Source organism: Oxyura jamaicensis, chromosome Z (assembly GCF_011077185.1).
Source record: "Oxyura jamaicensis isolate SHBP4307 breed ruddy duck chromosome Z, BPBGC_Ojam_1.0, whole genome shotgun sequence".
NCBI classification, from domain to species: domain Eukaryota; kingdom Metazoa; phylum Chordata; class Aves; order Anseriformes; family Anatidae; genus Oxyura; species Oxyura jamaicensis.
Window position 1 is genome coordinate 28,397,784 of NC_048926.1, and position 17,875 is coordinate 28,415,658.

General features: G+C 40.7%; 1 long non-coding RNA gene across 1 annotated transcript; it reads left to right on the forward strand.

Annotated features, from left to right (window-relative positions):
* Positions 1–375: 375 nt before the first annotated feature.
* Positions 376–835, forward strand: LOC118155851. Its single transcript, XR_004746045.1, has 2 exons — positions 376–420; positions 744–835. It is a non-coding gene; the product is annotated as an uncharacterized LOC118155851 (long non-coding RNA).
* The last annotated feature ends 17,040 nt before the right edge of the window (positions 836–17,875 follow it).

Sequence of the window (17,875 nt, forward strand, 5' to 3'; positions counted from 1 at the left end):
CCCCACAAAACAAAACAAAAAAAAACAAACAGATGGAGATTTAGATAGCAGAGTGAAGGGAAAAGGTCTGACTTTGGGATGTACTACTGCATGGTATCTGCAAAGTGTAGCCTGATTTTATGCCTGTTTTCTGGAGAAAGGTTGCTGTTCTTCTGCTAATTTGAAGTGTTCACAATATAGAAGTTTCCTTCCCTCTTCTCCTCCTGAACTATTAAATTTATGTATGAATGAGGTGATTTGGGATAAAAAATAGAGCTGGTCTTAATTAGTGATATTTTTTGAATTAAATTCTTCAGTAGTAATTTTTTCCTGTTTCCTACATATATATATATATATATTTTTCCCTCTGTCTTACTCTTCAAAGGAAAAGAAGCAAACAGTTCTGAAATATCACCTGAAAGATGAAGTGCAAAAGAGCTGGTAAGCATGGATCTAAGTTTGCCAGTAGCTGAAAACCTGTCAAGTTTCCTGCAGTTGCTTATGCAAAAGACCCGGCTGGTAAAGCCAATACTTACAGAAGAACTGATGTGTGCCCCAGCTACCACCAAATTTTCAGTGAATGAAGTTCTGCTCATACAAGCCAGCTTGCTGCTGCAGTTGCCATGGCCTGCCCTTCCACGCAGTCTGCAGTAAATGTAGCATGGCTGTTCATTTCTTGCCACCAGAAAGCAGAAAGAAATGGGAAGTCCATTGACTTAATTTCTCCCACCCCATACTCTGAATGAATCTTCTCATTCTTGCAGGCTTTTAGCCTTGGCTTGACACAGCCTAGCTCACTGTAGATTGGCCTCACTTGATAGCAGCTGTCCAAACATTTATCTTCTCCCAGCTTTCTTCAGCAAAAATAATGTACAGCATAAATCACCAGCTTCTCTTGTTCAAAACCCATTGGCAGCCTGACTGGAAGCTCACTGGGGCAAGTGCCATCTTCTTGTTCTATGTTGGTACAGCACTAAGTAAAAGAGAGTTATGACCTGTTGCTAGGGATTTCCTCAGGTCAAGAGTCAGTATCAAGATAAGAAATAATTATGGCACCAGATCTCTTGTCATTAGATCACTACCACATATGAATAAGATTAAACACAAACTCCTCTTTCCCACTCCTTTTTCCTACTGTACATCTTTTTTGTTCTTTGACTTTTTTTTTTTTTTTTTTTTTTTTTCACTATATATTTCTTCCTTCATTTTTTTTCCATTTTCCACATGTATTTTTTTTCACACCTGTGTGGTTTTCTCTGTACCTGTGTCATTCTTGTAGAGTTTTTGTACAACTGTTTAATCTTCTGAGAGTTCCAGTCACTAACATGATCTTCTTGTACACTTCTTCTGGTGGGTAGGTCATGTGCTTCCAGAGACTGGAAGTTTTCTGTCTCTATTCTTAATTTGTTTACAAGATGCACCTTCTGCTTGTTAGATTTGAGAAGAAAGCTGAACAGCCAAGCAGTAGGGACAACTCTAGTTCAGGTCAAAGTAGTCCTGTGGTCCTCCAGGTTTTGTTGATTATCCAGTGATCCCACAAGTAAAACTGACACTGAGAGTAGAGGCCAGCAGCATTCTTTGCACAAGCCATTACACACTTGACTGGCCAGCTTGCAAGTGAGTTATGAGCAGTGCTGGCCACAGCAAGTGCTTTTCAGGGTAAGATGCTGAACACAGCAGTCTCGGCGGATCATTTTGGATATATGCTGACATAGCTTGGTTCAGATGATCCAGGAGTCAGTGCTGTATGAGCCTTTTTACTCGAGGCTGTAACCCAACAGCACACACTTGGAAGCAAGTTTGAACCAAAGCACTCAGCCTAGCTGCATTCCCCTGCAGACTAATTTATGTAGCAGCCTGCAGGTAACAGTGAAACAGGTGTTTTATTATTATTTTGTTATTTTTAGTTTTTCTTTTCCAGCTGGATCAGAGGTAACCACTCTCACAAAGTGCATAAGCATCAATGAATCTCTCCAGTCTTTCCAGACTACTGAGTTGGTTCAGCATTTTGTTCTCTGAAAAAACAAAGCAGCTGGAACAGACATGAAAGCACCCCAAATCTCAAATAGATTCACATTGTCCTCAATATAACAATAAATAGTGTATTTCTAAACCCAATGCCTTGCTTCCATAACTTTGACTCTTCAGCATTCATAAGAATGTGTCGTTACAAAAACAAGCACGGACTTTACAAAATTGTTTTCTTTTTCCTTTAAATTTTCAGTGATTCACAGAATAAAACCTTCCATGAATGTAGGTGTCTCTGAAAGCGAAGTCTCACTTGCATTTCTCTTTTCTGAAATAGTGCTGTTGCTTTCCATACCACCACCAATGATACAGCTATAATTTTCAGAGACTATTTTCCAAGAAGAGGGTCACAATAGAAAAGACCTCTTAGATGTACATTGATTGTACATTGTCTCAACTTCTATCTCATAACTATGTTATTGGCCAGATGAGAGGGAAGTCACCTACAGGAAAGAAGGCACTTTCTTCTCTGCTGCCTGACCACCCTCAGACACTAAATCATGACAACAGTCTTTGCAATGATCATGAAGATAACTCTGCAATGAAAAAACATCTGCTGTGGTCTGTCTGATGCAGCTGAACAATTTGCCCTGGGAGAGGACTTATGTGAGATATCCCTGAGTTTCGTAGAGTACATCCACTGGACTTAAAATCTGCAGATTTGTTGATGTGATTCTCCAGATGGGGTAAATGTTGCTGTGACTTGTAACCATATCGCTTTCAGTTGTCTAAACGGAGAATGGACGTGGAGCTAATACTATAAATGTCTATTTAAAAGAAATTTTACAGTGAAAATCATTGGAAAGTGTTTCCTGACTAGCCCTGAGTACAGCCACACCATGTCCTACAATCCTGCTCTGGCAATGGTACCGCTAGCAGACAGGAATATGTACTCTTTACAGGTAACTGTAGTTGCCAAGACCAACTGGGGAAGACTAAATTCAAGTCTTGGCTGATAAAGAAAAGGGGAAGGAATTCCAAATGACTTGTTATAATTCCTGAATTGGCTTGCACACTCCAATAGACAAATAAATTCAGACCTACTTTAAAATCAAAGTTTCATCTTCTGCTGGAGAAATCTCCTGAACCTCACATAATCTATTGTTATGTTGGAATCCATCTCACAACGAATACTTCCTTTTAACCAGATTATGCTGCAGGAGAAGAATTGCAGTTGAATGTATTCAAATACTATATATATATATATATATATATATATATATATATATATATTTTTTTTTTTTTCTGCTAGTAGGCAGAGCTCTGGGAGTAACAAGGTAGCCCCATTTACATTATAAGTATTCTGGCTCATTTCTACATATATAGTACTCTCAAGAAATCTTTTCCTTTTGCAAGTTAGAAACTCAAATTAATATATTCTATATTTTTCCTTGAAGTTGCAGCTTCTTGTTTCTTTGTTTTTCTTTTCTTTTTTTCTCCAATTTCAGCATTTAACTGTGTTTCTTGTATAAACCTTTTGAGCAGCAGCTGCGCTCACAATCAGCATGACACAATACAGAAACATATTGTTCCTCACAAAAGAGAGTGAAAGATTGAAAAAGGGTGAGAAAGAAAGAAAGAGGCCAGGACCTCTTCTCTCTGGTCAGGCACCGACCATCCTAGGACTCCTTCTGAGCCCTGTGGGGGGCTGGCAGGAAAGAATTTGTAGCCACAGGGACATGTTATCCAGAACCAAGGCTTGAACCTAATTGTAAGCAGATTTTGCCCGCCTTTTTTGGATGAATGATGGCCTACTGGCATGTGACCTGGCTTGGCAATTTCCCTACAGTGTCCAGGCTGCCATAAGGAGATACGTAATGTCTAGAGTGATAGGAAACTCTTTAGTGCAGATGGTACAGAGCTGCCTCATAAAATGACTCACTGTGAATCCTCACAGAAATCTCAGCTATAAAAATGATAATGGAAAAAGCACAAGAAAAAGCAAAATGTCTTAAGAACAGTTTGTTCCAGCTCATGTCTTCCATTTTAGATAATAATAAATAATAATAATAAAAAAGATGTATTTTACAACAAAAACAACATCTTCCCCTTCATTATTCTTGACTGGCCAGGCAAAATCAATAGGTACTGGAATTGTAGAGGTGGAGAGAGCTGTTGGAGATGGCAAAATGATAGCTTGCTGTACTATGGCCATTCCTTAGGGAAGAGGAACTAACTTCTTGGGAAATGCAGTATGCATGCAGATTCGTTTCTCCTTTTTCCTTTCTCCTTACTCTTCCAATAAGGGGAGGAAGCACTTAATTAGAAAAAAATGGTACCTGTGGTTTTCCCCAAGAGAATCAATGAGTTTTACTTCATTAATACATTCTGAGCCCCTGTGGATGGAGTTTTTCCTGTAATCCCTGATGTGATTAAAAACTTGTATTTTAGGAGATGGTTTGCCATTAAAGTAATCTTTCTAAGTCCTTTCTTTGAATTCTCATGAATTTTCACTTGCTTTTCAATATGAATTTACTGAGCTTTTGCAATGTTTATTTCTAACCCATTGCAACTTCTCTGTAGCATTCCAGAATGCCTGTGACTTTCATTCAATTTGCTCTGTTTAGTAGGAACAGGCAGTAACACAAGACCACGAGTAACACAAGAGTCCGAGAAGTGAAAATCTTTGAATGTGTTTCACTTTTTCTCCTCTTTCTACCATGGGCAATGATATCTGAACTCTTAAGTAGGAACATACGAACCATTTTGAAAGACAAAGCATTATCTGCTTGAAGGTTACATGTGCTATTTTGATGGCGATACAGGGCACCTCATGCTTATATTCCACAGCTGCTAAGTCAGCAGTTTATTGTGGTATAGCAACAAGCCCTTTAATTTCCCGCATTCAGCTTGCTTTGGTTAGATTTGCACAGCAGTTCCTGCCAGAGCAAACTAGATTTTTTCTGTAGGAAATCAATCCCAAATTGCAACACCATAACTCACCGAGGGGTCTCCAATCCTTTGTGTGGGAAGTAGGGTCAGAACAAAAGTCTGGTCCTCTGGGCAGCTGCAAACCACACAAGTGCTTGAGGCACTTGAGCCAGGAAATCAAAACAGCTCTAGTTCAAACCAAAACTGCATAAAGCATGGGTGGAGGAGCTCCAGTATGAATTGTCCTCTCAATAGGTACACACCTGCTGCAATTCTTCCCTTGCTCAGCCTTCTCTTATTCTCTCTTGGCTGTCTATGCAGGACTAGGTAGCACCAGTGTCTTTCAGGGACAGTTGAACAAACGCGCCCCTTAACTTACGCTGCAAACTCTCTCATCTTTAACTCCAAGACAAAGAAGTTACCCCTCAAAGTAAATGACCATTCTGAAGATCTTTTAAGAAATCCTTCTAGATCTGTACTGCCTGTGACTTTCTAACTTTGTATATATATCTTCCTAAATGAACCAGATGTTCCTTGCCACTTTATTCTGGGTTCCTACAGCCAGTGGCTTTGTGGAGAACTTTACGTAGTGCTGTCTTCACCTGTCATTTGTTACGGCACTACCCTCACTCCATGCAAAAGACGGAAAAGGAAGGGAAGAACTGGTACCTGGGACTTTTCTTGATTGTTGAAGACAGTGAGGTATCTGCATGCCATCTCAAGCACACAATTTATTTTTGCCAGATCTTGTGTCACAGAAGCACAGAATGGTTGAGGCTGGAAGGGACCTTTGGAGTCCATCTGGTCTAATCCCCTTCCCAAGCAGGGACACCCAGAGCAGGTTGCCCAGAACCACATCCAGGTGGCTTTTGAAGATCTCCAGGAGGGAGACACCACAGTCTCTCTGTGCAACCTATGGCAGTGCTCTGTCACCTGCACAGTAAATAATTTCTTCCTGATGATCAGATGGAGCCTCTTGTGTGTTTCTTTGTGCCCACTGCCTCTTGTCCTATCACTGGGCACCTGCTTCGGAACTAAGTCAAATTCTTCATGCAAAGAGAAGTCTCCCTTCACCACCTCCAGTCCTTTCATCATCTTGCTGGTCCTTTGCTGGACTTTTTCCAGTATGACCATGTCTTTCTTTTACTGGGAAGCCACAGAACTGGACACAGTGCTCCAGGTACAGCCTCACCAATGCTGAGTAGGGGTGAAGGATCACCTCTGTTGACTGCTGGTTATACTTTGCCTAATACAACCCAGTATACCATTAGTTTTCTTGCTGGCTCATGTTCAAGTCAGTGGCCAGCAGGAACCCCAGGTTCTTTTCTGCCAAGCTGCTTTCCAGCTGGGTGATCCCCAGCATGTTCCAGTACCTGGGGGTGTTCCTCCCTAGGTGCAAGACCTTGCCACAGTAACCTGTTGGGATAAGACTGTAAAAATGCAGAGATCTACATTAAGAGATAGTGACCCTCATTCCTCAGTGACTGTCCTACTGTGGTACACAGCAACAGGTTTCAGACTGAGCTCTGCCTGCCTGCATTGAGATAGTGAAGCAGAGGGCATGTCCTTTTTGTGAGCAGGAGCCCACTGTTGTAATTTTTTGGGAAACATGGTGAACAGCAGTAATTCAAGTAAAATTATCTCTGAGTGGTATTGGTACATTCACTTCTCTGGAGTAACATTTGTCCACTGCCTCCGGACTTAGACTCCATGCTGAATTTAAAGCTGTAATTTGTGTGGGATGGTCCTCCTAACAGCACACAGTGGTTGCAGAGGATCACAGAAGGACGGCAAAGAGTTTCCATTTTGAAGATGAGGAATTCTTTGACACCACTCAAGTATTTTGTGAGCATGTCTAGGACTTAACATTTTCCCCTCAAACTCAGATGAGGTTTCCCTTGAAGCAAAGTCTGAGATTGATTGTAGTCACATGACCCACACTATACAAAACAATATTTAATCTTAAAAGGGAAATGAATTCCATGCTTGTATTTGATATGGCAATGCATATGCTGCTCTGAATTTGCACCACGCTGCATAACACTTTATATACAGGCTGTTAAAGGTTGACTCAGGGAGGTTATAGAGAGAAAAGTCAGAAACACAATCCTGAATCTTTCTCTGCCATGCTATAAAATCAACTATTTTTTGTCTATATAAACAATTTAATTTTAGAACTGAGCCCCAGGAATGTGGACCTGTGATGAAAATATGTAATTCAATTTGAAGCTGAATATTTGGTGATGAAAGTACTCCCAGGAATAATATTTAAAGAAGGATTACATTCTTCCATACTTTAGTTGCTTGCTTTATTCTGGCAAAGTAAATAAAGCACTTGTACATTTAACTCACAATATCAGAAATGATAACTGATGAGGTTTCTTGAGCATTTTGTTATACACACATATACACTCACATACATACCGCTTAAAATGACCATGAAGTTATTTGGAATTTTGTCACAGATTTGTTAAACTCCAAAATTCCAACTTCCAGTGGGAAAAAAAGTCACAAGAGATACGAGACCTTCATTAGACTTGTTAATTAGCTGGCAGTTCTGCAGAATCCCAGTCAGCATTCCAAGGTCATTTATATATATGGCTTTATAGGATAAAAGAATGCTTTGGCAATCCCAGATTTGTAATTTAATTATGCAATTGACTCTTTCTATTGTGTCTTGTAAACATTTTAAAAATATACTGCATACCAATGAATGCTCTGTATTCTAGCCTTTTTCTGTTGTTAAAACAGATTTTAAAATGATATATGTGAAAAAGAAATTATTTTTCCTCCTACAGCCAATCAGCATGTCCAAAAAAGAAGATAGTAATTTTTTTTTTCTACAGAAATGGTTCTTAAGTTGCATTTTGCTGGGTGGACAAAAAACTCTGAAAAAATTACAGTGAATTTCCTGCACTGAAATTCTACAAACCGTCTAAGGGAATCAGTATGAGTAATGGTACAGTGCTGTGCTCTTTAATATGCTTCATTTTAAGTCCAGACTTTGTCTCATTAGACATGGATGCAAGCTGCAAAATTTGGATTCAGTCTTTTTAACAAGTATTTTGGAAGTTCAAAAGTGTGTGTGTGGCTTTTTTTTTTTTTTTTTTTTTTCCTTCTTCCCAGACTGTTACATGGAAGGGCTCCTGCTGTGAGGTTTGAATAAAATCTGGGGTATTGGTTCAGTTCTATTTTTGTTTCTAATGTACTCAATCCACGGCATTCGCAGCCTGCCATAAACCCCCTCTGCTAAGCATGCATATCGTTAAAACATGCAGAAGACTTGGCTCAAAGCTAGCGTCGCCTAATGGAAGCCAGCAGAACTGTGGGCTGGAACGAGCCCCTAGCTGCAGTGCATGACAGCAATGAACACCTGGGCTTGTTGGAAATGACAAAATCAATGACATTTCCTTAGGGATGACTGAATTGACTGAAAGCTGGGCACCCCAGCTTGGGCAAGAGCTCCTCCGAAGTGCCCTGGTACATGAGGAGTGTCCTTCCAAGGTACTGCTCACTGCTAAACAGAAACTATGTCTCTGGCCATACTGCTTGTGAAGCAACTGCACTTTTACAGCTGAAAGCAAGGCTTGCTCTTGAATTGTCAGTGAAATATGGCTGGCTTTCCCAGCTGCTCTGCGAGATCTGTCTGTTGGCACCGCACGCCCGTGACCGGAGATGGGAGGGGGTGTTTGCTGCAGCTGCTCCCCAGCACAGCTGAAGAAGTGCCTCTTCCCACTGCTTGCATGCAAAGTGTTGAGCCCAGCAGCACCCCGTGGCTCCCAGCAGAGCACTCCAAGCCACTGCACCACCTCTGTTTTACCAGTGGCTTCCTTCCATACATCTCTTCCACGCCTTCATGTCGCCAACCCCTTTCTGCATGTGAGGAGGCAAGGGTAGGGAGAGGTAAATGAGAAAATGAAAGTTTCAGGGGAAATACATTTTTCGGATCCTTTCTCCACAGGGCTGTCCATCCCTTCCTGACAGGCACACCAAAGGATGGGCTGTCCCAAAATCTGACAGCAGAATCAGGTACTTCCTTTCTCTCTATGCGGTGCCATTTTTAGAAGCTGGGATGTCTTTAATGATTACAGTGTAAACTCGTGTACACCTCAAGCAGACCATGACTAGTTTGTTTTGATTTGTGTGGAGAAGCCACACTGCACACCATACCCGTCAGTGCTGGCTTTCTTATTTGTGTCACACTAACAGGGCATTGCATGGGTTACCCTTAATGCAGCACACCAAGCAGGGCTTTAGGTGCTGGATACAGGAGACTAGCTTAGGGGAGAGAGTGTCAAGGAAAGTCAGAAACAAGATACCATTTTTTTTTTTTTTTTTTTTTTCTCTGCCATGCCATAAAATCAACTACTTTTTGCCTGTGTAAACAATTTCATTTTTGAGCTGAGCCCCAGGAATGTGGACCTGTGGTGAAAATGTATAATTCAATTTGAAGTTGAACATTTGGTGATAAAACTATTCCCAGGAATAATATTTAAAGTAGGATTACATTCTTCTGTACCTTAGTTGCTTTATTTCTTTGGCATGATAAATTAAGGCACTGTTTACCTTTCACCCCAAACACCTCAGCTGATATTTAATGACTTAAGCTTTTTGCAATTGCTTCTAAAATGGCTACCATATTATTTGCCTGTACATAAAGTCATTGCAAAACATTAAGATTAGTAGGCTCCTTTGTCAAGTAGGCTATGGAAGACTGTGGGCTTTGACAGGGTGGTAGGTCTAAACTAATTCACGAGACAGCTGTTGACAACTGTGAAGACTATTTCGTCTGAATAGCAACGCTTAGAAATATCTTTGATTTCCTTTGTGGAAATAAGAAAAGAATCTCACCCATGCCATAAATACTTTTAAACCACTAAGGTTCTTGTGAACGACAGTTGGAGATAATTATGTCTGAACTGTGCACGGTTAAGGAGACTACTGAGGGGATCAGTAGCTTGTGCCTTGTGCAGGTCATTGGGTGGGAGGAATGGAAAGGACCACACATTTGCCCTTTCCACCAGCCAGCAACCATCTAGGCTGATGGGGGACACAAAAGAGGGACCTTCATCATATGTCTTTGTTCTCCCTGCACCATCATGAAACCAGGATCCCCCCTGCCTCACCACCTCCCCTGTGGGACAAAGGTGCCCCAGAGCGGCAGCAGCCTTGAAGACCAAAGAAGTCCAGGGCTCCTCCAGCCTCTGTGCAGGGGCTGGCTTCTAGCCACCATGCACCCACTGTGGGGGGATCCTGGGGGCAGGCTCGCATCCCCACCTCTCCTCAGCTGTGCCCAGGGCATCTTGGCAGATGCTGAAAAGCTAGGCAAACATGTTCAGCAAAATCCCTCTGTGGAGTAACCTTGCACATGATTATAAATCTATCGAAGGCTTATGGAAAAGTCATTTTGACCTGTGTGTCTCTTCTGCCTCCTTACTGTGATTACCGAGAAAAATAACTCAAAGAACTTGATATGCTCACTTTTAGTCAAAGGCACATTTTTACAGTACTACCAGAATGCTAAACTGGGACTCTTCTGATATTTGGAGCTTCCGGGCATGGAGTCTTTTTGCCATAAAATATATTCTTCCCAAAGCTTAAGTGAACCTCTGAGATTTTGAAGCTGTAACCATAGCAAACATAATTTAAAGAGAGAGGAACGTGTTTTGTCAGTGCTGTTTCAGCTCTGAGTGGTGCAATCTCTATTTCTCTGAGATACGCAGTTTTTCTGGTCTCAAAGCAGAGCTGGTAGTATCAAAGAATTCCAGTGAATTATTTCAGTTAAAAAAGAAAATTAAGTTTGATACATGACTATTCAAAAGGCTTTCTAAAATATCATGGCAGAACGACCTTCAAAGAAAATGTCAGTCTCAATAAGCGGTTAGCCCAGCTGTGATATCAACCCCCTTTCTTGGGATCCTGAGGAACTGCAAAAACTCTCAGGAGTGGGAGGTATTTGCTTTCCAGTCCAGTTTGAATTATTTCAATATTAGATTTTATTGGATCTATATGTAGCTATTTTACGGCTCTTTAATGTTTATGGTGTATTTATTATCATTCCTACATTTTCCCTGCAGCACTACTGAGGAGGGACTATCTAAAGGTTGTGAAGATTTGTTACTGTACTTTTAATTTACAGCCTTCCCATACTTTCATTTGAAGAGCTCTGTGGTGTGAATGACATCAGTTAAGTCTTGCAGTATCCAGCTGAATCCATAGTTCCATATAAAATGCATTTTAAGTAGAGGTAAACTGAGTCCTGGAGCAGTTAGGGCAACAAAGCAAGTTTGCAACAGAACCTGGGAAGGAATCTGGAGACTGGAGTTCCCTGTGTCAACTATGTCACTAAATAGATTAAAAACATTGCTCCATTGTTCAAGCAATTGTTACCTAGAGTTAGAGGAATAATGTTAAAATTCAGACCATATCCTAAGGAAGAGTGTAGGGTGGTGGCAAAAAGATGGGGTGTGATTTGGTTCCAGAAGGAGGTCCAGACCTAACTTATGTAGGCACAGATGGTGTCAGACAAAGGAGCTCGCACTGTGCCCTCAGTTGCCCAGCACATCTCAGCCTGGGCTCAGGTTCCATACTTGTTCACATGAAGAGACCCATAGTGTGAGTCCTCTCCTGAAGAGGATCCCTGGCCAGAGTCCTCATCTGCTGTGGACACACACCTCTTGTTTGCTCATTGAATGTGCTTGTTGCTTGCCACTTTCCCTTTTTCACTTTTTCTACACTGAGACAGCTTGCTTAGATTAATATTTAAATGATTTTATTTTTATTTTTTTCCCAGTGCTTGAAGACAAGTTTGGTCAGAACTTGTCTATTCCATCTTCTTGTAAAACTTCTGCATCCACATATTCTCAGCCTTTATGACACTTCATGTACTGGATCTGGAACTCATAAGAGACTTGCTTTTCTTCATAGCAGCTGTTTGGACACTATGCCTGATAGAAACAAGGTGCTTTGCTGGTTTTCAGCGGCCCATCCATAGGAGACGAAAAGTGGCAGATGCCCTGAGTGCTATACAAAGAAGTCTGAACCTTGACATCTTTAAGACAAGACTTGATTTGTTGTAGTGGGCACAGAGTGAATGAGATACAGATGTCAGAGATGAGTTAGTTAACCTGTGGGGTTCTCCCTCTTTAAGCCTTTTCATAGTTATTTCTTTGCAAACTTAAAAAATGAGTGATCCTTCTATACAAACATGTCATCTTAATGTAGTCTACAAGACTAGTTCAAAGCCCCACCCAGCCACCTCACCATTGCAGAAGAAAGGAGAAGGGATATACGGTATGAGATATGATGGCAAACAGTCTCTGTTGCCTTGTTATGTTTGAGGTCAGGCGGGTTGTACGGCCCTCACAAATTCAATTCCCTGGTGACAGGCAGCCACTGCAAGGTTCAGTACCCCAGTTTTAGGGCATGAGGGACCAGGTCTTCCAGGAAGCTGTGCCACAGTTAAAAAAGCACCTCCTCTCTCTCCCTTAGCCTCAGACTCTAAAAACAGGTTAGTAGTGAGTTCACCTGCAGAAGTGTGAAGTCAGAAGAGGGGAAGAGGCACATGTGAGCTGTTAGCAAATTAGCTGAATTATAATAAACAGTTGGCTCTGCTGAGAGATATCAGGAGGATGCTGGGAGAGGACTTCCCTAGTGCAGCTACACTGCCTCAGGTGTTTCTGCATACTCCATTATGACAAATAGAGGGACCTCTGTTCCTCCTCCCTTTCTGTCCTGGATTTTTCTGTGCTAATGTTTTCCTTTACTAAAGAGCTGCTTTTCCCTCCAGTGCTCATGCTCCACAGGTTAATGATTCTCTGTTGCATCTGTAGGTGACAATGTCACTGACCTAGTGTTTGGATGCTGTTTTCATACCTAAGGGAGAATTTGCCCTCTTGTTTGAAACAAACTGGAATGCCTCATTGTTAAAAGAATATGTAAAACATTTTACACTTCTAATGCAATGATTACAATACATCTTTGTGAAAGTAATAACCACATTTGGCTTATCCTCTTTCTACCTCTTCTCCCACCTTCTTATCTTTCCCTAATCATGCTAACACACAGAACTTAAATTAAGCTTTGTTATGAGTTCAGAGTCCTCTGGTTTTCAGCCTGTCAGTAGTTTGTAGTCTATGGCACTGTAAACGGAACTGTTCTTGGAAATATAATGGCTTGATAAAAGCATATAGTTTCAAAACCACTCAACAAAATATTCATCAGAAGGGATCTCCTGCTATTGCTCCCCACATGTAGTCAATATATCACTTTAACTACAGTGCATTTACCCTCTGTTTATCATCCCTTCTGAAGCCATGTGGAATACTCATCTTCTCTAATCCTTGTCTATAGTATTTCCAAAGTACTTTACAAGCTTGGAGTAACTGACTTTAATGCCTTGCAGCAGCTGAGCTGGTAGCATATATGATACCTTAAATGTAACAATCAAAGGAGCATGCAAGATTTTGGTATTTCCGCTGGCTTGCAGATGTGCAGTATCCAGGTCCAAAAACTGTAATGTCAAGTTTAGACTGAAAGTGTTTAAAACAAAATAATGTCTCACTGCTCTGTGTCAACACCACTATAATATGAGAGGGTATTCTCTGATAGAGAGAGCACTAGTATTAAATATCAGTTATCCGAACCCTACAGTAATTTCTTTTTTGTATGTGTGTCCATGAATAACCTTGCTCAAGATTTATGTAATGGAGTGTATTGTTTTATTAATCCAGAGCATGTGGTATTCTCCAGGTGCTAAGCTTTGATCTCCTTGCCCTTCTATGTATTAAGTTTTCTGGTTCTCATTGACACTGATGCTCTTGATTTAAGGTAATCCTCTTATTGTTGGGGGCAGGAAAAAAATGCAAGTGAACTCTGCAGTGAACCTGGAATCTTTTTTCCTTTGTTTCGTCTCAGTTCTGATTGAATCTCCACTAAATTCAGTTCAGCAGAATCCAGCCACTGCTTTTAGAAGTAAAAGTATATCTTTCTGCAACATTTTATGGCATGGAATGTCGTTTATGGCACATTATATTACAGTTTGAAATGCTAGCATTCACTAACTAAAGGAGGTGTGGGTTTATATTAAAACAACTGAGCAGTGTTAAAAAATCAACCAAAAACCCCAAGAAGGCAGTTTTCCATGTCCCTTGGCTGGTGAGGGAGAGAAAGAGCAAGACTATGAGTACAGGAGCAGTGGAAGGTATGTGGCAGGGGAAAGGCGAACAGGACAGTGAAAAAAATTGCTAAAGCAAGTCCTCCTCCAAATGGGCCAGCATGCATGTAGGCTGCAGATGAGAGGACAGGCTGAGGAAGCTTCTCACTTTGCTTCTGAGGTACCTCCTGATGAGCCACTGCTTATCTACCTGGTCCCTGTTGCAGCTGGCACTGTCTCCCCATCCCTCGCCTCTGCTCTAGCATTTTTGTCACTACCTTGACAACTTATTTTATGGGCATATGCTGATTTAAGGCAGCTTGTTTTTTGGAGTGAGAGCTGCTGGTCTGGGAATGTGGCATGGACCCGATGCAGGTCAGGGCAGGTCTGGAACCTGCTCTTTAATCCTGCTCAGCCCACAGCATCCCTGATATGCTGCTGGGGGGTCTGCTGATCTCTTCAAACACGGGATCACCCTCAAGGCTGATGGGGTGGTCAGGGGGGAATAAGTCTGTGCTCTGAAATCAGGAATTGTGAGGTGGTTGGGGGGAATTAAAACGTGCATTGCTCAAGCTGTTGCTGGGAATGAGACATTGATTCCGTGAAGAACTGCAGGACAGAAGAGATCAAAAGGACCATCTAGTCCATCCCCAGGCCCCAGACCAGGATCAGCTATGCCAGCATTTGTTTGGGCAGATAGCTGTCTTGTGTGTCCTTAGCTAGCTCCTCTATGGGAGATATCTTATTGTCCCCAGGCAACATCTCCCAGCATTTCACTGCTGTTGTCATTAAAAAGTTTCTTCTTAAAGTTAGATCGAATCTTTGCTGATAATTAAGCTCATTTACTTGTTTTCTTATTGTCAGTAGACACAGGGAAGAGTTTGTCTCCTTCCTGTTTGCAGGCACCCTCAACACAGCTAAAGACTATTATTGCTGTCTCTCCCTCATCTTCCCTTTTCTATTTGAAACAATGCAGCACTTCAATCTTTCCATGAAGATCACAATTTTCTAGTCATTCTCATGACTATTTGAAGGGGGACCAAACCCTTCTTGAGCTGAAGACTTACCAGAGCCAAATGGAGTAGTATAAGTGATTTAAATGTCCATCAGATTACATTCTTGCTTAGCCATTTAGGTAGGACATTTGACTTCTTTATTATTATTGTTATTTATTTTTTATTTTTTTCCCCACTGGCTAGTCTTTTTGACTTTTGTGAAGCTTGTGTGAATGTACAACCTTCAAACTTTTCTCTGCAGTACCACTTCTCTTCTAAGGCCTCCCAATCATATTTTTATGCAGATGATTCTTCCCTAAGAGACTTTAATCTGTTCTGGTTGAACCATATATTATTTATTTCAGATCAGTCCTCCGGCTTCTTAAGATGACTTTGAATTTTGGTCTTATCCTCTGATGAACTGTCCTGCTCTACTTTTCACTATTAGTGAGAATGTTATCTGTTCCAAATAACTAATGTAAATATTAATTAAATACTGAAAAACTGGTTGTGAAAATATTCCAGAGCCGTTACTATTGCCGTATATGAGTTACAGGTGACAAGACGCCCACAGATAATCTCACTTATTTGGTGAAAATTTTTCTAACTAGTCATGCATCTTTTTCATGTTGATATCTGTGTTCAGCAAGTTTGGTCGCTTTCCTTCTGGATGTAGAACGGAAAGGAAAAAAAAAAAAAAAAAGAGAGAATAAAAGACTAATATTTTTATGCTGCATTCCAAAATTTCAAATAGCAATTGCCCCAAACACTGCAGATCTTGCTAACTTCTATTTTTTATTTTTTTTTTTGATGCCTTGGAATATAAAAGGAATTCACTTAATACCAGAGAGCACATCAGACATTTGTATGTTTACCTGAGTTTGCCTTGTGAAATACATAATGCTTATAGATCAAATACAGAGATGCATGAGCATTAAGTAGACCCCTTTCTTGGCCACTAAAGTGCTTGGGGGACATTATAAAGCTGTCCTCATAAACAATGGACTTGTACACTCCTAGGAAAAATAAAATCTTGCAGAAAAGTTCTTTGACCATGCCAATGTCATAATAAATGTAGAACAGAGCAAAACATTACTACAAGTTATTGTTTTCAAAATACGTGTATCAAAGTATTGTAAAAAATGCTACATTATTTTTATTCTTTTATCTAAAAGGAAAAGGTGACTGTTTCTCCACTCAGATTTCTTTTTTAAGCTCTTGCTTTTTTTTTTTTTTTTTTTAAATAAAATATCATTAAATTTACACTTTTGTTGACATTTTTTGTTGAAATTCTTTGTACTCACTTCTTATTAGTGGTGTTTGGAAATTAAGTTTATAGAGATGACAGTGACACTGGGCAGACCACTGTCAGGTGCAGAAGAGTGAATCTTCTGTCTTACACTGACACACCTGATATATTGTTTTATAAATATATATATTTTTAATATAACACTTTTAATATATATAATATATATAATATATATTTTTAATATAACACTTTTTATATATTTATAAAAATATATATATTTTTATAAAAATATGTATTTTTACTATAATGCTTCCTACTCTCTGGGCCTTTCCTTTCCTCCTTTCCCTTCCTCTAATTCTATTTTTTATTTTTATTTTTATTTTTATTTTTTTTTTCTCTGGCTGGGCAGCCTGGATAGTGATGTTTCTTTGCCCACTGATGCAGTGGTACCAAGGGGCTGTAAATGGTCACAGACAGGGATGGACCTACTGCCACAAGGACTGGGACTGCTGCAGCTCTTGCATAAGGTAGGGGTGAGGGAGGATGACTTTGTCTCCTTGCTGCATGTGGGGACAGCAGGATGGGAAGGGGTGAACTTGGCTGGTCCTTGCCAAGGCATCTGCCTCCTACACTGATATGAGGCCGGCACTCTGGGGTGATTCACTCCCTTCCAAAACAGACACTGAATGCACTAGTGGTAAAATGCCCTGTAGAGGTGCCTCTTTTTCCACACACTACCGAGGGAGCATTGAAACACTTGATGCTCAGTTATCTCAAACATGCTTTACATGCCTGTTCTGATTTGACAAAGATCCCTGTGTCAGGGCTGGAAACTGCACGTAGGTACCTCCTCTGCCAGGCCAAGTCTCATGCCCTGATCCTTCACCAGCTATCAGACTCATGTAGTAAAATGTGTGTCCTGGAGTCAGTGGATGCAGAAAGCTTTGAGCACTTCCTTGTGCCTGTGAAAGTCAGTTTCTTTGTCCCTGCCAGATCTGGACAGTTGTGTTCACGCAATGAGTGCTGGCCTATGGAGAGAGGGGTTTTAGCTATGCTCTGAAATGTAGCTCCTGCCAGAGGGAGTAAAGAATTTATCTGAGGAGTCTGGAGGCAGCTGAGATAATTTATGGATAGAGCAGACAGGAGGATACATAGCTTCAAAAATGTTGTTAGTTTGTGTAATATGCAAGGAAGACAGTGTAATGGAGTGCGTATAAATGGAAATAGTACAAATATTTTGCTAGCATCCTTAGGGTATTGGAAAAAGATTTCCGTTCTACTAGTTGAATTGTCATGAGGGATTTTCAAGGGTCAAGTTCCATATTGCAAGGAGGATATGAAACTTTTAGGCCACTTATTGCATGGACATGTGAAGCAAAAATTGTACATGCTTGGAGGTTGTAAAAACAGTTGGCTCTTTTATGTTTGAAAAGAGGCTTTGTGTCATGGGCTGTATTGCATCACTGAGTCTTAATCTCTTGAAAAGCATGATTGAGAAGACAGTGCTGTGCATGCTGAAGGAGTATGGCAGGCTCATTAGAGGGTCCACAATGAACCCTCACAACAAGTGGCATAGTAGAAGCTGCACATCACGTGATT